Consider the following 20,006-nt stretch of genomic DNA (forward strand, 5'->3'; position numbering starts at 1 on the left):
TTCTTACAAGTAATTTCATTAAGTTAAGGCAAGCATTTGCCCTCCCATTTGAAACACAGTACATTTAAATTTTTAATTGTTATTCTTAACAGCTCAAAGCTATATATTCACATAGTCCCCCATTGGGAAGCAATGTGTGAAAATACTTCTACCTACTCATGGTAGATTGGAAATGTCATTTGGGTGGATTTATGGCAATGGAATGAAATGGAAATAGATTTGTATTAAGCCAGACACTCTTTCCTCTTATGCAAACCCTAAGAAAGACATATATCTTCTAGCTAGGATTAGTGTACTTGCTCAGTAAGCCAAGGAGACTGCACCAGTAATACATAAATGCTCCAATCACACACCCAACCATAGACTGGAGAAACACTAGCTCCATGCCCACTTCTATCTTTTGGTCTTTCTGGCTCAACTCGAGAGGTGACTCCTTTAGGGAAGTCTTCCCCTAATTACCAATACCTTCCCATATACACAGACACACACACCCTCTACCATGCTCTGCAATGAGGTTAAATGCTGCCCAAAGCACACACTGCTTACCAGATTGCTAATTTTTCCTCTTCCCTACGAAACTATAAGCTCATTGAGGGCAGAGATCCATAGTAATCATTTCTTAAATCCATATTTAACACTAGGCCTAGTACAATACCAGCATTCAAAAATGATTTTTGTTAAGTGAATGACAGAATGGATACTTATATTTCACTACAAACTCATGAAACTGCAAAACAGAGATATGTCCTTAAGTCCAAAAAACTTGCCAATTACTTGTTGGAGAGGAAAAAGTTACAGTCCAGGTATGCAGTATGTAGAATGGCTACTTATGGTGAGGCCAAGGAGGTCCACAGAAACTGTATATCTAGAAAAAGAATAGCTAGGCAGGCAGGCCAGAAGAAAGCTAACTCTGCACAGCTAACTTGCTGGCCAACTTGAGTTGCTCAAACCCTGCACATTCCCAAGAAAGGCCTGTCTTCAGGCCTGGCCCCTGGCCAATCCCTAGGAAATGAGCTCTGAGCCCTTAAAATATTCTCCCTGATAAGAATGCTACAAGCCTGTGTGACTGAGCCCCAGTAAAAACCCCGGACACCAAGGCTCTGCTGAACTTCCTAGGCTGGCAACACTGTGCACGTGCTGTCATACCATTGCTGAGCTATATGGCATGCACCTGTACTACTGCACTAGCCGCGGACACCTGGAAGCTGGCATCTGGTTTCTCCTGGGATTTGTCCCATGTGCCTTTTCCTTTTGATGATTTAATACGTATCTTTCCCACTGCAGTAAGCAATAACCATGAGTACAACAGCTTTTCTGAGTCCTATGAGTCCTTCTAGCAAATCACTCACAGCCCGAGGATGGTCTTGGGGACGTCGACTCACTTGCTAAACCCAAACCTGGAATGTCAGGATCCCCTCAAGCAAGTGCTTTTTGGTTGCTGGCTTAATTAATATACTTGTTTATTACCTTTACAGACCAGCAAAGTTTTACCTTAATCATTATAAAAATTCTTTCTTCTGAGATGGTTCAACTATTTGAATTAACTCCTCCCAAACATAAGAACTCAAAGAGTATTTAAAGAGACACAATCATAGTCTAACATTTAAAAATTATTTTTTTATTTTTAAAAAATTTGTTATTTAAATTCAATTTAGTTAACATATAGTGTATTAGTTTCAGAGGTACAATTTAGTGATTCATCAGTTGCAGTAACACCCAGTGCTCATTACATCAAGTGTCCTCCTTAATGCCCATCACTCAATTACCCAGTCCCCCCACCCACCTTCCCTCTAGCAACCCTCAGCTTTTTTTTCAGAGTTAAGAGTCTCTTGTGGTTTGCCTCCCTGTTTTCATCTTATTTTATTTTTCCTTCCCTTCCCCTATGTTCATCTGTTTTGTTTGTTAAATTCCACATGAGTGAAATCATATTAACATTTAAAGATTAATAAAAGAGATGGTGGTTATTCATGGTGAGGTATAGAGGTGATTATAGGTTCAATTTCCTAAGGAGGAATTCTGAATAAGAAACCCATGGACTGGTTTCAGGGATACATGAATGCCATGAAACTGTCAAATGTTGTATGTATTTCCATTTTGGAGGTTCATAGCTTTCAAGAGAATCACAAAGGGGTCTACCACCCACAAATTAAAACCACCACTATAGGAGATTATCATCATTCTCTCCTGAATCCCCTTTACTCATGGTCAGTCACTCAACCAATATTTTCTAACCATTAGCTTTATCAGTTACTGTACCAAAAGCTTAGTGTACAAAGATTGATAATTCATGGTCCCAGCCCTGAAGAGCTCCAAGGCCTACAGAAAGAGAACACCATAATCCAATGTGGTAATTGCTATATTTAAAAAAATACTGCCATGAATATTCTCTCAGTTCTAAGATCTTCATCTTCTCCCTGAACATATATGGAATGAGACCTATATATGAAATGAGACCTAAACACTTGGTCTAACAAGACTTTTACGTTTGGGGTTCAACTTACCACTCACATTACAAATTCAATCTAGGGCCCACATGCTCCTCACCATTATAACAATCATGTCTTTCATGACCACGGTCTTTACACATATTCTCTCTGCCTAGTTTAAACCACCTCTCATCCTTTAAGACCCTATTCAAACAAGATCTTTTCCATGATAGGCTCTAAACTCTCCCCTACTCTTAAGATAAGTTGGCAGGTCCTTATAATATGTTCCCATAGTCCTCTCTGTATACCTTTAAGATAGAACAAATCTATATATAGTTTGCTGTTAAAATGTCTCTCATTACACTAAGAAGGGCCAAGTTTTTTTAAAATTTATTTTCCCACCATTGAATCCTGGACTCTTAGTGATCATAAAAATATATGCTAAAACAGTGTTTCCCAAACAGGAGGTTAGAAGTATGTTTGGAGAAGGGGAATCTAAGAATTGTGTACAAAATTTTGTTAATGTTTTCATTTAAAAGATAATCTAAAATTAATGATAAAAATGCTCAACCATAAGTACCCACAATCTAAACAAGTACTGTCAGAAGGCTTTCACTGATGCTTCTTCAGTTGTGTTAAAATCTCCTTCAGGCCAAATGTCCTGAGGGCACACTGTACAAGCAAAGCTCTCACAGTAACTGTAACCAACAGTGAAAAATACAGGAAACTAGAATCATCAGAGCATATGACAAGACAGGCATGGTATATCCAAAGCCAATAGTCTAACAGTTAATACCATATAAATGATACAAGTATTACATGGATCCTGTCTTTGTAGTATAATTGCAAAAGTTCATTAGAAGTAAATGTGGTTGGAAGTATCCAAAGACATTTTTCCATTCTCACTTCCAGCATGAGGTAGCGTAGAGAACCATTTAATAAAGACTTCAGTAATGACAGAACGTTAACCTCATCTTCAAATGAACACCACAGCTGACATCTCATTAAAATCGGTATTTGAGGGGGGCGCCTGGGTGGCTCAGTCGTTAGGCATCTGCCTTCGGAAATTGGTATCTGAGGAATGCTTGCTGGCAAGTGTTTCGGTTAGATACGAGGTCTGACTATCCCGAACATGCAAACAAAGCTTGAAGTCATTAATAGCACCTTGTACAACATTACTTATGGAGATGGGTACTTAGAGCTTTTAGTATCACTGAAGTTAAAATACAGAAACAAATATAAAATGGAATGAGACGTAAGGCTATTTTTTTCCTACTGTGAAACCTAAACATCATCCGTCCCACTGAATAATTGTATTAATTTGAAATTTGTTAGTTTTGTAGTTGTCTTTGTATTTAATTTGCAGGCTTGGTTTATAGTTGTAAACGAGCCAAAAACAAAAATTGTATATCTAGTTTCATAACTACACAATTTAAGTAACATGAAAAATACATTCCCTATGTTTCCTTTCAAAGGAGTCATTGCTTAAGGCAAGTTTGAGAAAGTCAGGGCTAAAGGGCTTCTCTTAACAAGAGTCTTTCAGTAAGAACGGGTCACTGGACAAATATAAACATTACTTAACATAAAGCTTAACCAGGTAAGGGTTTATTTCTTGAGGGAATTTTAAAATTCTGTTTTACCACTTTAAATCAGAGTTGAAACTGAATACAAGATTGCTGTTAAATGTATGAGATGCAGTAATATAGTTTAGGGAAAAAATAAGACAATTTAAAAATTCCCATGCATTCATGAACTTTAATTCCCATTTTTTTAAATTCAAATTTATTTTATTAATAGATAGATCTGACCCCTAGTTATCTCCCTTTCTTAATTAGGTTGTTGTTTCTGTTGATTTTTAAATGCATGTACAGGGCAAAATTTCTCCCTAACCAAGGTATACAATGATGTCTTCTTCCCACCCCACAGCCCAAGTTTCACACCCCACCCCACAGCATCCTTTAACATCAGCCTCGTCAACTTGACTCTTTCATTTAATTATGCCATTTTTCATTAAGCACACCCATATGCAGATGCTGCACAGGCTGTGGCGTGGAGGGATGAGTAAGACAAGCTGGACTGAAGGAGTTGACCAGAGTAGAAGAGTAAGGCATTAAACAGATCATTAAAACCCAGAGTCTGGAAGAGAATGATCAAAGTGCCTCAACTCTGCCAAGGTAGAAGGGAAGGCAAGAAAAGCTTCACAGGACATCCAAGTCAGAACTTGGAGAATATGTAAATCTGATCAATAGTTGAAGGTGAGAAAGTTGTCCTGACAGGGTTTTCTTTTCTCAGTGGCAGGATTTCATCTTTGGTGGCTATTATCCCAAGTGTTAATGAAACCATCAAATTTAAATAACTATTCAAGATACTAATCATAATGGTTTCATTTTATCAACAAAATGAACATAATACCTTCCGGACCTATTTCTTCATCTCAATGAGATTGTCAAATGAGATACTGTACATTAGCACATTTTGAAACTACTAATATAAATCACATGTGACAATACAGAATTATCAAATATAATCAATGGCATTGTTCCAAACACAGATATTATTTGTAGGCCACTAGAGGAACACATCTTCCCAAAAGCAATGTGTAAAATTCCACTCCACAATCCTAGACAGACAGGGCCACAGGAAACCTCAAAGGTTATCTCATTTTAATTCAGTTCTATCATTTTATTAATGAAAAAAACCTATCATTTTATTAATAAAAAACAAAACTTAAGAGTATCAAAATAATTTATAAACAATATTCTACCCATATTACAGGTCAATGTGAATTCCCACTACATTATCATCACAAACGTGATGGTTTTGGCATCTGTATGTTTCTGTGCTGGTATCCAACTACATTATCATCACAAACGTGATGGTTTTGGCATCTGTATGTTTCTGTGTTGGTATCCATATGTGAAGTAACTCAAACCTTTCAAGACTCCCCAGTGGTTCAATAGTACGGCTTCCTGTTTGGACCTCTTTTGAGTTTGACTCTCCTGCCCGACAGTAAAGATAAGAATCAAACTCCCTGTTCAGGACCTTTCTTCTACCTTGGCCACCTTTTGCTTCCGTGCCCTAATATCTACCAGCAGCCACAGCTTCTTCCATTCTAAAATGCACATTTTCCCACACTTTATAACTTCTGAAATCTGCATCTGCATTACAATCAAGGTAAAAAGAAAACTCCTGCTTTGGGACAGAAAGTTAAGACATGATACAGTTGTTGCAACCTCTGCATGTGCAAACTTGGGCATGTAAGGAAGGGATTATTCATTTAATCACCACTTTACTCATCTGCATTGGTAGCTCTCCTGAAACTAAAATTTAACTTAACCTTAACCCCTATTAAAGTCTTCATGAAGATTTCACCATGGCTCAGCACTACAATGAAAAGCAGCTGTATTCACAGAAAACTGTCAATCCTGTGCCAGGAAATATAATTACTAGCAATAGAAATTTCCAAAGATTGCAGAATAAATCAGAATTTTCAAAAATTTGAAGATGTTGGTGTGATTTGAAAGACTGTCAGAAACCAAACATCTAGCTGTGATCAAAGAAAGTGACAACAGTAACTGAGAGACAGCAGGATCCCTGAGGTTATCATCTTCAGTGATGGTGATATATCCCAAGTTGAGATTCTGGCTCTTCTTCCCAACTATAAAGGAAATTTCCATCATTGCCTCATTTCAGTGTGTCTGGAGGTCACACATCAAAACCCTATTCTACCTAATGCTAGGCCACCAAGGGTTGATTCACAAGCCTATATATCTGGCTACACAAATGGAAAAGTAGACAGCCTGTGAAGAGTATACAGAAAAGACATCTATAACTTCCGTTGATTAAATAAAAACTAGTACCAGAAACCCTGTTTTGCCTGGCCAAGAGTGATAGTGTCTATAAAACTTATCCCCCTTTTTATGTATATACTTCAATACTCTTTTTCAATGCTTCTTATTTGGTGTCTCGATCCTTCTTCCCCTCTATCAAGAACTTGACTGAAACATCTGATAAAATTCACTAGTGAATTCACAATGTTCTTTTCTAAAATTCTTTAGGATATGAGACACACTGACACATCTTTCTTTATTAGTTTACATGACATCACACTTCCCTAACTTACGTCCACAGTCAGCCCTTTGCCACATCTCAGATCCACATCTCTGCACTTCTTGACTTTACACTTGTGCTCCAGACTCATATTTTAACTGCCTTCCAAGAAATGCTCTGCTTGGCTTTTAGTGAAAAGTCAACACGTTTAAAACCAAATACAACATTATTCCTCTAATAGTGGTATATGTGATTAAAAGGCCCCTGCAAGAACTCCTAGGTTCTTTCTTGCTGAGACAGCTCAGCACTTAAAAAGGAACAGAGGGATGAAGATTTCTCTCACCAGAGACTGAATTCCAATCTTTTCACTACTCTGACTTCGCTGGTCATGACCCTTCTTTTCCTTCCCCTTCTCATTATAGCACAATTACACTTTACTACATAGTGAGAGTATTTCCAAATATTATAAACATGCACCAAGCACCAACCACCAACGGGCAGGTGAAGGACATGCACAATGCCTTTTATTCAGTCTGCTTAGCTACTGTTAAAAACAGAAGCTCATACCACTGTTGGCAAAGATGAAGGCAAAAGTTAGAAGTTGTAACAAATCTTTCAGGTACTACCCGCAACCCCATTACAATGTAGTCTGTGTCTCTACTCCAGTTCTGCCTTGCCCTCTTGCCGCTTCTCCCAATGCCACACCCTCTCTCAAGGAGACTTGTCCTCTTCTCCCTGTTCCCGCTCTGGGGAAAGCATATGTATGTTCTCTTCCTCTTTTTTAAATATGCTGCAAATCTCTGTAAACAAGGCTAAAACCCTGACCACCAACTGAGTTTTGTTCTTCAAAGCTCTCAACTGCACCCCTTTAGGTTACCTGGCAGCAGTAATGTCAAAGTCAGCTTGTCAAAATACCGAGGACCGTACAATGTGAAAGTGAATTCTCTAGTCCAGTCTAGATAACACTGCACTCTCAAATTTAGGGCTTCAAAACAAAAATATGATTTATCCAGACCTTTCTCCAGAAAGTCCAAGCACTTAAGAAGCATCATTCTGATTCATACAACTCCAACTTGGAAGACCAGGGGCACACCTAAATTCTCAAACACTTGTTTTTCCATTTTCTAGTCTTCTGAGCTCCATGGAATTAGTTGATATAATGTTAAATGGTATCAGAGAAACGCACACTAAGAATAGGCTGCCTAAATGGCAAGATGAGATTTAATAGGGGCAATTAATACAAAGGCTTTCATTTAGGCTCAAAATAAAATAAACTGCACAACTACAGGATAAAGATCTGCTTAGCAGATTTGGGGAATCTGTTTAACAACAGATTTAAGAGTCAACAGCATTGAGTGTTAACTGTAGCCATGGTGATGGGGGAGACAGAGGGAGAACTGGGCACAAAATTCCACAAATGTCCAAATAATAAGTAATCAGTAAGTGTTACTTGAACATCAATCTGCCATGTAAATATGAGTCAGAAAATCAAAGAATGAGATCAACAAAGTTCGATCTGAAAGGTATCTTAGCTGTGGAGACAACCACCTCATTTTATAGATGTAGTGTCAATTTACCTTACTCCAATATTAAATCGAATCATGATGTCAAGATGTGGTAAGTTTTGTTTCATAAAAATCATTTCTTAACTGCAGCTCCTCCCTACAATGAATTAACTGCCTCACAGAAAATTATGACTCCTCTGTCATTAGAGATACTTAGCAGGCGCTTAATAACCAATAGTCAGAATTTGTAAAGTAGGGATCTCCTGCACTAAGTAAAAGGTTAATCTAAATTCTACAATTCTTTTTTTTTTTTTTTTTAAGTAGGCTCCAAGCCCAGTGTGAGGCCCAGCATGGAGCCCAACATGGGGCCTGAACTCACATCCCTGCAATCAAGACCTGAGTGGAGATCAAGAGTCGAACACTTAACTGACTGAGCCACCCAAAGGTGCCTCTACAATTCTTTAAAAAGTAAGATTCTATTATTTTATAAGTTACATCAAATATTAAACATTCATGTTTTCATTTTTTGACTAATTGAACTTAAGTTGACATCTTCAAGGTACAGCGATTATGGCAGTGCATCTCATTTTATAATTGTTTGTTCATCTATTTCCTCCATTAAACTGCGAACTTCCTGGGGTCAGGACCTAGGTTAGTATTTTATGAGTACATTATGCATCTCTGCATTCCCAGATCCTGGCACACAGGAAAGGATCCAGTATGTTTCTTGCATAAACATCTCAGCAGTATCTCTTTAGTATGTGGGTGGTCGCTACCACCAAGGTCCTCAATCAAATGGCCGAGCAAGCAAATTTTCTCTTTTATCCTGTACTGCCTTCATTTTTGAAGGCCTTTTCCCACCTCTCAATGCTCTCCTTTCAATTGTCCAAAATTCTCACTTAGGTACCTCCCTTGAGCCCATCTGATGTACGATATCCCATTATCCAGAATAACCTCTTCCTCCATATAAATGGAAGGCAACCTGATGCTTTCAAAATGACAAATGAACATACCCTCTGACCCAGAAGGAATGTAGCCTATAGATATACTTTACATGCATAAAGTGCCTTACATACGTGGCTATTAATTTCCTAAGGGTTTATACTGTATTGTTTCTAATCTTGCCTATGCATCTATCAATAGAACCAGTAAAATAACATTATGGTACCAGTATAAAATGGAAGACCATAATATCAAAAAAAATTGATGTTTTCTATGTATTAATGTAGACTGACCCCCAAGATGTATTAAGTGAAAATCTGCAGAGTGCAGAACACTGTATTTGATATGGTGACATCTGCACTAAAAAGCAAAGAAAGGAAGGAAAATGCACACACACAGATATTACAAAGTATCTCTCTGGAAAAACAAAGAAATAAGTAACACTGGCTTCCAAGGAAGGGAACTGGGTACCCAGAAGAAAGGGGTGGGAGGAGACTTTTCACTATGCACTTATTTATACCTTTTGAATTTAGAAAAATATGAGTGTATTAGATCTATTCAAAGTTACAAAAAAAATTAAAAATGCCTTTCCATGCTCCATCCCTTTCCCTATACTATCTTCAAAACTCCAACTCAGGATATTTACTCTATGGAATATAGACACTTCGTGCTGGTTTCAAAACTTTAAAGTCCTTTCTGGAAAACAATTTGCCAAGACATAGTAAGAGCCTTTAAAGCCTAGTTCTTTTTTTTTTTTTTTAAGATTTTATTTATTTGACGAGAGAGACACAGCAAGAGAGGGAACACAAGCAGGGGGAGTGGGAGAGGGAGAAGCAGGCTTCCCGCTGAGCAGGGAGCCCGACGTGGGGCTCAAACCCAGGACCCTGGGACCATGACCTGAGCCGAAGGCAGATGCTTAACGACTGAGGCACCCAGGCGTCCCAAAGCCTAGTTCTTCCTAATCCTGTAATTCTACTTCTTAGGATTTAGCCCAAAGGAATAACAGGAGATAAGCGCAAAGATACAAGTACACAGATGTCTGTTATAGTACTCTGTGGCTGAAAACAGCCTATATGAATGACAAGGGCAGTGAGAAATGAAATTATGATACAATCATAAATGGGATACTATATAGGCATTAAAGCTGATACTTTAGAAGCATTTCTAAGGACAGGGAAATGGTCATACTATTAATAATATATACAATGTGATTACAATTTCATCGCTATGGGGTGATCATCTTGTTTTTTCCCACGGAGTTGAGGGGGTATGCTGGTATACATAACATATGTATGCACTGTAACTCACCCTAGCCCCTAAAAAGAATGGAGACATTTTTATTTCTGATGGTTAATACTAAAACAATAACTGAGTATCTTATTTTTCCCCAATCTGAACACATTTTTATAGTTTCTCATTATATTTTATGTTGACTAGTGGGTATTACAAGAGTATGGTTAATATAATGGAATTCAGAGACAAGAAGATTTCAGCTCAAATCCTATTTCTGCCAGATAGCTTCTAAGTAATCTTGGGGAAAACTGCTTAACTTTTTTGAGCCTGTTTTCTAAATTTGTAACAATAGCAATCTATGTACATACGTATACATATATACATATATAAGAATACATATATAAGATATACATATATAAGAATACTTAGCACAGTACCTGGCACATAAAATGCTCAACAATTAATTTATGCACTCATTCAACAGGTATTTTATAGCACCTACCATGTGTCAGTCCCTGTTATATATGCTGGACAGAGAATCAGAGCAAACCTTTACACAACCTTAGAAGACAACACTGACACACAGTATATAATGTAAACAGTGTGCACATAAAGCAGTGAACATTCCCAGTAGCTATTTCTCTATCTCCCTCCACTCGCAGATACCCATACAGAGTTTTTCAGCAATATGACTTTTTGAACAGGGTTATGCCCAAGAACTTGACTGTAGCAGGATGAGATGTACCTACAAGAAAGTTTATTTTCAGTTCCAACCCAAATTAACAAAGTGTTGGAACACACCCAGTGTGCACATATCCCTAATAAAGAATCATAACTGGGTGGCTTGGTCGGTTAAGTGTCTGACTCTTGATCTCAGCATTGTGAGTTCAAGCTCTGTGTTGGGCTTCATGCTGAGAGTGGAGCCTACTTTGGGAAAAAAAAAAAAAAAACTCATAAAATGTTCATGCTAAGAGGAACCTGATAATTACCTGATCTTAACCTCGTATTTTACAGATGAGGAAACAGAAGTGCCCAAAGAGTTACGTCAACATAATCTAGATATATTCTAAAAGCACAGGGAAAAAAAGATTGTTAGAAAATCTATGGTGATTTCCCCCAAGTAGGACAAGATGAAGGACTCAAGCCTTTCCCTCTGGAGAGCAAGAGTGGCTATAGGTGACGTGACTTGGTTGCACAGGTACTGAGGTACAATGCTGAACCTAAATGAAAGTGGCAAATCATCCTGGGCTAGAATGAAGTCCAAACAGAACTGTGGTAAGAGAAGGAAGTGGTAACCACCCACCAGCTGCCTTTGAATTAAAGGAAGAGGAGAGTCACACCTGGGCCTGCAAATAGCAAAAGGCCTCTTGGAGCCATAGTTGAAAAAACTAGCTGGTAGCACTACGCAGTTCATAATTTTTGAAGCACAGAGTAAGGCCTAAACATCTTTTACCAGAAAAGAACGGTGTATGCAACCTGTGTAAGAACAAAGAACACACCTTTAGGAGGACAGAGATACCTCGGATGAGATTCCTGCTCTTGAGACGCTCACAATGTAATGTGGAGAGCCACCATGTTACGGATAGAGGGTAACGCACACAAAGTGCTGAGAGGGCAGAGAGAAGGGAGACTTCTCTCAAAGACGGCGCCTCCCCTGAGGCTTAGAAGACTAAAGAAGAAAGGAAAGTCTTCCCAGGGAGATGCTGTACAAAGATACTGTACATAGTTTCAGGAATAAGAGACTTAAGTAGTTTAGGAAAATGTAAATAGATCATATAATCATGACATAAACAAAACCAAAAAAAAATTAACAAAATTCAGCACCTATTCATGATAAAACACAAAAGTCACTACATAAAAAAGTCAGCTTTTCTTAAACCAGCAATAAATAGAAAACAAAAATTCGGGACGCGTGGGTGGCTCACTCAGTTAAGCATCTGCCTTTGGCTCAGGTCATGATCCCAGAATCCTGGGATCAAGTCCCACATCGGGCTCCTTGCTCAGCAGGGAGCCTCCTTCTCCCTCTGCCTGCCACTCCCCCTGCTTGTGCAGGCTCTCTCTCTGACAAATAAATAAATAAAAATCTTAAAAAAAAGAAAACAAAAATTCAAAAATATATCATTTACAAAAGCATCCAAAATCCAATACCTGGAAATAAATCTAATATGTAGGACCTGACCTCTAAAGGGGAAGCTTCAAAGCATTACTTATTTGACATACATTACGAAGGATATAAAATACAATTTATTTATTTATAAATGTAGGAACATGCCAGCCTCCTTACTGGAAGATTCAATACTATAAGATATCAATATTCTGCGAAGAGATCTGTAGATTTAAAAAAATCAAATCAAAATCCTACTCTGTGTGTGTGTGTGTGTGTGTGTGTGTGTGTGTGTGTGTGTGTGTGTGTGTCTGTGAATTCACAAGCTGATTCTAAAATCTATACGGAAAAACATCCCAAGGAACAACCAAAGCAATACTGGAAAACAATGCTTTTGAAGACTCACACTATTGGATATCAAGACCCATCATAACATCATAATAATTAAGACAGTGTGGTATTGGCAAAAGAATAAACAGACCAAAGGAAAAGAACAGAGATTCCAGAAACAGATTCTCACATATACAACTACTTGATTTCTAACAGTGACACTGCAGTGCACTGGGAAAAGGAAGGTATTACCAACAAATAGTGCTAGATCAACTGGGCATACAGATTTTAAAAATAATAAAATACACACACACACACACACACACACACACACGAATATTACTCAGCCACAAAAAAGAATGAAATCTTGCCATTTGCAACAATGTATATGGAGCTAGAGAGTATTATGCTAAGTGAAATAAGTCAGAGAAACACAAATACCATATGATTTCACTCACATGTGGAATTTAAAAAAAAAGAGAGTGAGGCAAACCAAGAAACAGACTCCTAACTACAGAGAACTAACTATAGTTACCAGAGGGGAGGTGGGGGTAGGAGATGGGCTAGATGGGGGATGGGGGTTTAAGGACTGCACTCAATGTGATGAGCACCAGGTGCTGCATTTAAGTGTTGAGTAACTAAATTCTAAATCTGAAACTATTATTACACTGTATGTTAACTAACTGGAATTTAAGTAAAACTTGAGTGAAAAAATATTACACTATATGTTAACTAATTGGAATTAAAATTAAAACTTAAAGAATAAACAATACATAGATTTCATCCCATAATGAAAAATCATCTGCAGATGGGCTTTACATCTCAGCATTAAAATTACAGCAAGAAGCCTTTTACATGAAAACATAGGAAACATTTTCAAGACATTAGGTCGAGAAAGATTAATCAAATAGGATTCAAAAAGCCCTAACCTTTAAGAGAAAATAAAAGAGGTTGGACTACATTAAAATACATTGTTTGTCAAAAAGACACCATTCTCCTTTACCATTTTTCTATTCATGTCTTTTTCTTTTTTAGATTTATCAAGTATTTGTCTATTTTAGTAATGTGCTTAAAAAGAACCAGTTTGGTGTTTTATAGATCAAATCTATTTTTCTGAAGTTTTTTCTAAATCCTTATTTCCTTTATACACACTTAGTTGTTCCTTCTTCAGGTTGATTTGGATTTAGTTCCTGCTCCAGCTTGAAATCTTGTTTCCAAATTTCCCTTTGGGTACTGCTTTAGCAAAACTCCCACTAGTTTGGATATGTTCATTTCTAAATGTTTTGTAATTACAACTTGAACTTCTTCTTTACCCCAGGGATTAGTTAGAAGAATAATTTTATATTTCCAAGTGGATATACTATTTATTTTGGCTTTTTCTTTTAGTTGTTGTAAATTTCTAATCTGGGTGTTCTTTGTGGACTTTCATATCATCAATTTTCTGAAAAACTCAAGAAGTATTTTAAAAGAATACTGTTCATGATTACAAAATTGGAATGCATTATATCTTTATTATTATGTTATTCGGGTATTCTTTTCTTCATCTATAGTGAATTTATCAATTTCTTCTTGTATTTTTAACAGTTCTGACCTTATATATTTCAACATTATTAGTTGCATAAAGATTCATAACATGTCTTAAGAGATAGTACTTCATCAATATAAAATACACCTCTTTCTTCCTTTTAGTGCTTTTGTAGCTTAAGTTTTGTTGGGTATTAATCTTACTGTATTGTATCTACCTTTTTTTGGGTCAAATATGCCTTTTTCTATTTTACTATTTTCAACATTTTCACGTCATTTTAGGTGTCTTTCGAAAAAAAATAGCTAAGTTTGAAGGCCTCTGTGTACATATTAATCCAATCTAAGAATCTGACTTTTCAACAGGGAAATTCAACTCTTCATTTTTATTAAGCATTCATGGACAACTAACTGCCATACATTTACCACTATTTTTTTAACTTAGGTTTTATTTTTATTAAAGTTATGTATGTATAGAGTTTAAGGTGTCAAATAGTTCTACAAGACTGTACCCCACCCAACAAAAGAAGATAGCAGCTCCCCAACACCCAGCCCTTCCTATTTCCTGCTCCATAGAAGCAATCACACTTTCTATACTTAACTGAGTCTCTTGGTATTTAGCTTTATGTCATTCCCATACCTTTTCAGAACAAAAACTTACTGAATTTAGCTAACAGAGGGATGGAAGAGACACTGCTGGAAATTTCAGAAACTTGATGAACCACACATAGCTACACGAGTTTTAATTTCTTGACTTCCCTAGCCTGAAATGTTCATTCTCCTTGTCAAACAAAACATCAAAGCAAGCAGTTCAATCCTGAGTGCGGTCTCCTAGAGGGATATGGCTAAATTAAACCAAGCAAGGACAGAAAAGACCAGCCAAAATGGAGGGACTCTCATAATATTTTACAATATTCATGTTTTTATAGTATTTTATAGTATTTCTAACCATTAAATCCATGACCTCTTTTGGGGCATGAGGATGTGAATATCTAATGTTGTCTGGGCTCCTTTCAGAAGAACCAACCAAATAAAGTTTTCAGACATCACGATACAAACATCCAGAGGCTTGAGAAGATGGGTTTCAAACTGCTGTTGGCATTGATGCTACCTAGCATTTTGGTTACTGAAGAAGACCTCTAGTAGGGGGTTGGTTATTAAAAGATAAGGGTCTGCCAGGGCTTGATGTTATTTAGTCTTCAAAGAATTGAAGATAACAACATAGAATTATGCTGTATAGAATTATGCAGCATTTGTATAGAATTGATGACACCTATATAGAAGTCAATAATTACTAGGCCCTAGCTATGGTTTAGAATGGTTCATAGGTGATTGTACCCATTTGCTCCATGAGACCTTTTCTCCAGTTCCAGGATCTCTAAGTTAAATTAGATGCAAACACCCAATTGCTTAGAACAGCTATTTCCTTAGGGTATACCATCTGTTTGCAATGCCCAGCTAATTCTGAGTCTGTTGCTCCTTGAAGACTACCCCCTACGGTTTTTGCCTGACTCCTAAATTCAAATTTATTGAAACTCCTCCCTCCTTCCCCTTTTCCCATCATAAGGCAGGGGAAGGCTAGATCTGATAAAACTCAAATGATCAATGACAAAGGGTGGAACGTCCCTAGCTAAAAGAATATGTGGCCATGTTTTTTTGTTTTGATTTGTTTTTAAGATTTTATTTATTTATTTGACAGAGAGAGAGAGACAGTGAGAGCACGAACACAAGCAGGGGGAGTGGTAGAGGGAGAAGCAGGCCTCCCGCTGAGCAGGGAGCCTGATGCAGGGCTTGATCCCAGGACCCTGGGACTGGGATCATGACCTGAGCCGTAGGCAGTTGCTTTGATTCAACTGAGCCACCCAGGCAACCCTGTTTTTTTGTTTTTTAAAGAATTAAGTGGAAGAAACAATTGTGATCTTGGAAGAAAGACTACATGAGGGCAGGAAGACCCAAGCTTATAAATGCATTATAAATAAGGAAGGGAACAAAAGTTAAAATTTACCATGGGAAAGGTGAAAGAAAAAAAAATAGAGCATTTGTTCACAGGAAAGTGATCTACAGTGATAATTGTGTTAATTGGCTTGTTTGTTGGGTGATTAGGGAATTTCAAATTTGCAATGCACAACTATCCTTTGTAATTAAAAAAAAAGAGAGAGAGAAAAAAAGAAAAGAAAAAGTCATGACAGATCTGTGGTTCTCAATCCTTAAAGAATGTCAAAGAAAGGACCTAGAATGTATATCCCAGAGGTGCTGGACCCTGGTTGTTTTATTTCCTTTGGCTATAGCAAGTACTGCTGGTTTGTCTATATTTAAAGAGATCAATGACAGAAACACATCTGGGATGAGGAGATATAATTTTTTTCAATTACCCTCCACCAACTTTTTATTATCAAGATTTTCAGGGGCGCCTGGGTGGCTCAGCTGTTAAGCGTCTGCCTTCGGCTCAGGTCATGATCCAGGGGTCCTGGGATCGAGCCCCGCATCGGACTCCCTGCTCGGCGGGAAGCCTGCTTCTCCTTCTCCCACTCCCCCTGCTTGTGTTCCCTCTCTCGCTGTGTCTTTCTGTGAAATAAATAAATAAAATCTTTTAAAAAAAATAGAAAAGACTTTAAAAAAAAATTTCAAACATTCAGAAAAACTGCCAACTGTGAACACCTATATACCCACGACCTAAATTCTGTAGTTGTTACTATTTTGCTATATTGATTTTTATCATTATTTATCCATCTATGTATCCATCTGTTGAGGGTCTGATTTGATGGCATTTAAAGAGATCTTCCATAAATTTAGGAAATTTAAAAAAAAAAAATCATTCTCCCAATTGGAGACTTGGGAAGGAAAAGGGATGCTAAGTGAAGTTCTAAGTGAGGAAGATGCTGGACTCCTGTTTAGTCATTAGCTGAATTATTATCCTGAAATTATCCTGATTATCCTGAAATACCACATACCTTCTGAGCCCCAGTTTCCTCATCTGTAAAATAAAGTGAGACAAAATGATAATCCTGGTCCCCTTAGTTATGATCCTTTCTAGCCTAGAAATTCTATGTTTCTATGAAAAACAATTTTCTTAATAACTGCCATTTACTTTGTGTTTTCTATGTGGCAGGAAGTACGCTATAATCTCATTTAATCTTCACAGGTCCCTTAAAATTTTTGAGATACCACATTCATGAAAACTACCAATTGTTTTTAGTAGCACGTAGCCACTCTGACCTATTTCTAGTTGCACTTCCCCTTCACATTTTCAGTACTTTTTACTAGCATCAATTTTGTACTGCTTTGGTGGAACGGGCTAGAACCAGCAAACAGAAATTATCTTTGCTCACTGAGAAACACGAGCAAACTCTAGTCCCTGATTTGTAATTCTTTTTCCCAAACATAAAATGAGATAAAATAGCTACAACTACTTTAACTTGTTTATTTTGGTAAAATAATTACATATAATTATTGTTGAAGAAAATCTACAATACATAATCTTGGTGTTTTTATTTAAATCTGTTGCACATTGAATAACAAAATTAAAATGTCAGTTTTTCAATTGGAGAAAGTACTCAAATCAACAGCCATGTGCTAAACAAAGAGACTCAATTAGAGCACATTATGGTTTCATTTGGGAATGAATACATCAAGGAAAAAATAAACAAAGACCATACATATATTGTCGTGTTTGTATAAATGAAAAGCCATAGTTAGTGACTTTCTATCTCTACATTCCTCTTGAGGCTTAACTGTCTCCTCCATTTTCATTACCCTCATGTATCTTAGTTCTCACTTCTAAAAGAAAAAGCCACTTGTTTTTGCTTTTTTCCATGGGAGCTATTTGTATTTCAATGCATATTTAAAGATCTTATATTGTAGAAATGTAACAGGATGCCCGCACAAGGTGTCCTAGAACTATAAATACACACTATTATGTAATCAGTGAGGTTCACACCTAGGAAATCTGGATGGAATGGTTATCCTGAAGCAAATGAACAAAAAAAGGAGGTTCAGCCCTATTGATTAGAACAAGGAAACACTGGCAGCCCTATTGATTAGAATAAGGAAACACTGGAACTGCAGAATAAGAAAGGAAAGTGAATCTACTCAAGTCATAGAGAGTGATAAACCCAAACTCGTCACTTGATTTCCCATGCCCCTTTTACAAAGACTTCTATAATTGATTCTGCTCAAGAGCAGGAAGAAACTTGTTTTTCCAATGAAATCGGCATGTCTCTAATCAAAGAATATCCTTCATGGTGACATACGTGGGTATCTTTGATATGAATATTGGGGTTACTATGCAACCTACACGTGCAGGAACACACTCTCTGAGTAAATGTGGTCTCTCCAAAAGGAAGTCATTGTTCCCAACATCCATCACCCAGAAAGGAGGCAGCTCTTCAAACAGGAAACCCAAGCGAAGACACTCTCTGGACCTCGCTGTTTTGGCCCTGTTTGAAGAAAGATAAATGCCTGGCTCTATTCACTTCTGGTGGCAGCACTCAGATGATGTCTGCCAAATGGAGACAGGCCAAAAGATAAGGACATGAGGAAAATGTCTTTGTAAGCCAGCTTGAACAGTTTCATGTTGCTTTCTCTATTCATTATCCTCCAGCTTTTAGCAAAGCTTGATTTAAACGCTGCAGCCTTACATCAGCTGTTCCACCGGCATTAGGGTAAGACTAGTGTGTCCATACTTGGATCACAGCCTTAGCACCTTAGCATGAAGAAGAAAAATGGTAGCATGCTCCTCAATACATGTTGAAGAGGAAAACTCAGAACGAGAATCAGGGCTGAAGTCCAGCAACCCCTTACCACTTAGAGATTCTCCCTGCATTGCATCTTTGCGTCTGGGGCTCCTTATTATTAAGGAAGGTGGCAGCGTCCCATAAATGCTCAGTAATAGGCAATGAGATGCAAACTATCAGGTTCCCTTATTGCTCTCACTGCTAGAAAACTCAGAGCTGACTATTGTGTTCAACTACAAAAGCTTTCCTCAGCTAAAAGTTATGGATAATTGTTCTTTCTTTTCCCATTTATTGGTTCTTATCTTTCTGATCATTAGTTCTGGTTTTACTGCATATGTTTTTATTTCAAGTTTCCTAAATCCTTTTCTGGAAAACAGCCAGACTACACAAGCCCATCAGTGAATAAATTTTTCCCATATGAGAAAGTTACAAAATCGTGCTCATCTCAAAGCTATGAATGCTAGGAAGGCTGAGAACCTGTTATGTTGGCCTCTCTTCTACCTCATCCAGGAACCAGAGCAGATTCCCAGAGGTCAAAAGGGAGCCTGAAGGCTAATGTCAGTACAATCAGAAGATCACAAATAATTCTGAATACTTACTTCTGTGGTGTTGGAGGGGTAAGGGGAACAAAGCATGGATCTGTAACTCAGGAGAGAAGAATATCTCAGTGAATGGAGCAAGGCCCCAGATCTAAGCTAGGAGTTCAGGGTCAAAATAAATACTCCACTTAGGGTGGCTTTTTAGGGCACCAGAATTAAAAAAAGAGAATGAGAATGAGGTGGAAGGCACATGTTGACAACTGCTTCTTTGCCTAAGACTCTCTCCCATCTCCAACTGTGTCCCGGTCTGACGTCTTCGCTGCCTACTCCACTGGGCTATGCTACCTACACCTCAAACTCAACACGTTCAAACCAGATTTCATTTCCCCTCAATCTTTCTTTCAGCTAATTTATTACTAGTTAAAGGCATTATCCGGGTGTAAAAATCCTGGTCATTCTTTTTTGATTTCATGCAGTCCTTAATTTTTGTACTTCAACTTTCTACAACTAAGACCTACTGCCATTCAACAAATATGTACTGAGAGCCTATGATGCACCAGGTACTTTCTATGCACTTTACACTGGTGAACAACACAAAAATAGCCATTGTCATAGAGCTTATA

General features: G+C 37.6%; 1 protein-coding gene across 1 annotated transcript in view; it reads right to left on the bottom strand.

The window, feature by feature from the left end:
• The window catches only part of TGFBR1 (transforming growth factor beta receptor 1), a 55,150-nt gene that overhangs the window by 27,083 nt on the left and 8,061 nt on the right, over positions 1-20,006 (bottom strand).

Source organism: Zalophus californianus, chromosome 13 (assembly GCF_009762305.2).
Source record: "Zalophus californianus isolate mZalCal1 chromosome 13, mZalCal1.pri.v2, whole genome shotgun sequence".
Lineage (NCBI taxonomy): Eukaryota > Metazoa > Chordata > Mammalia > Carnivora > Otariidae > Zalophus > Zalophus californianus.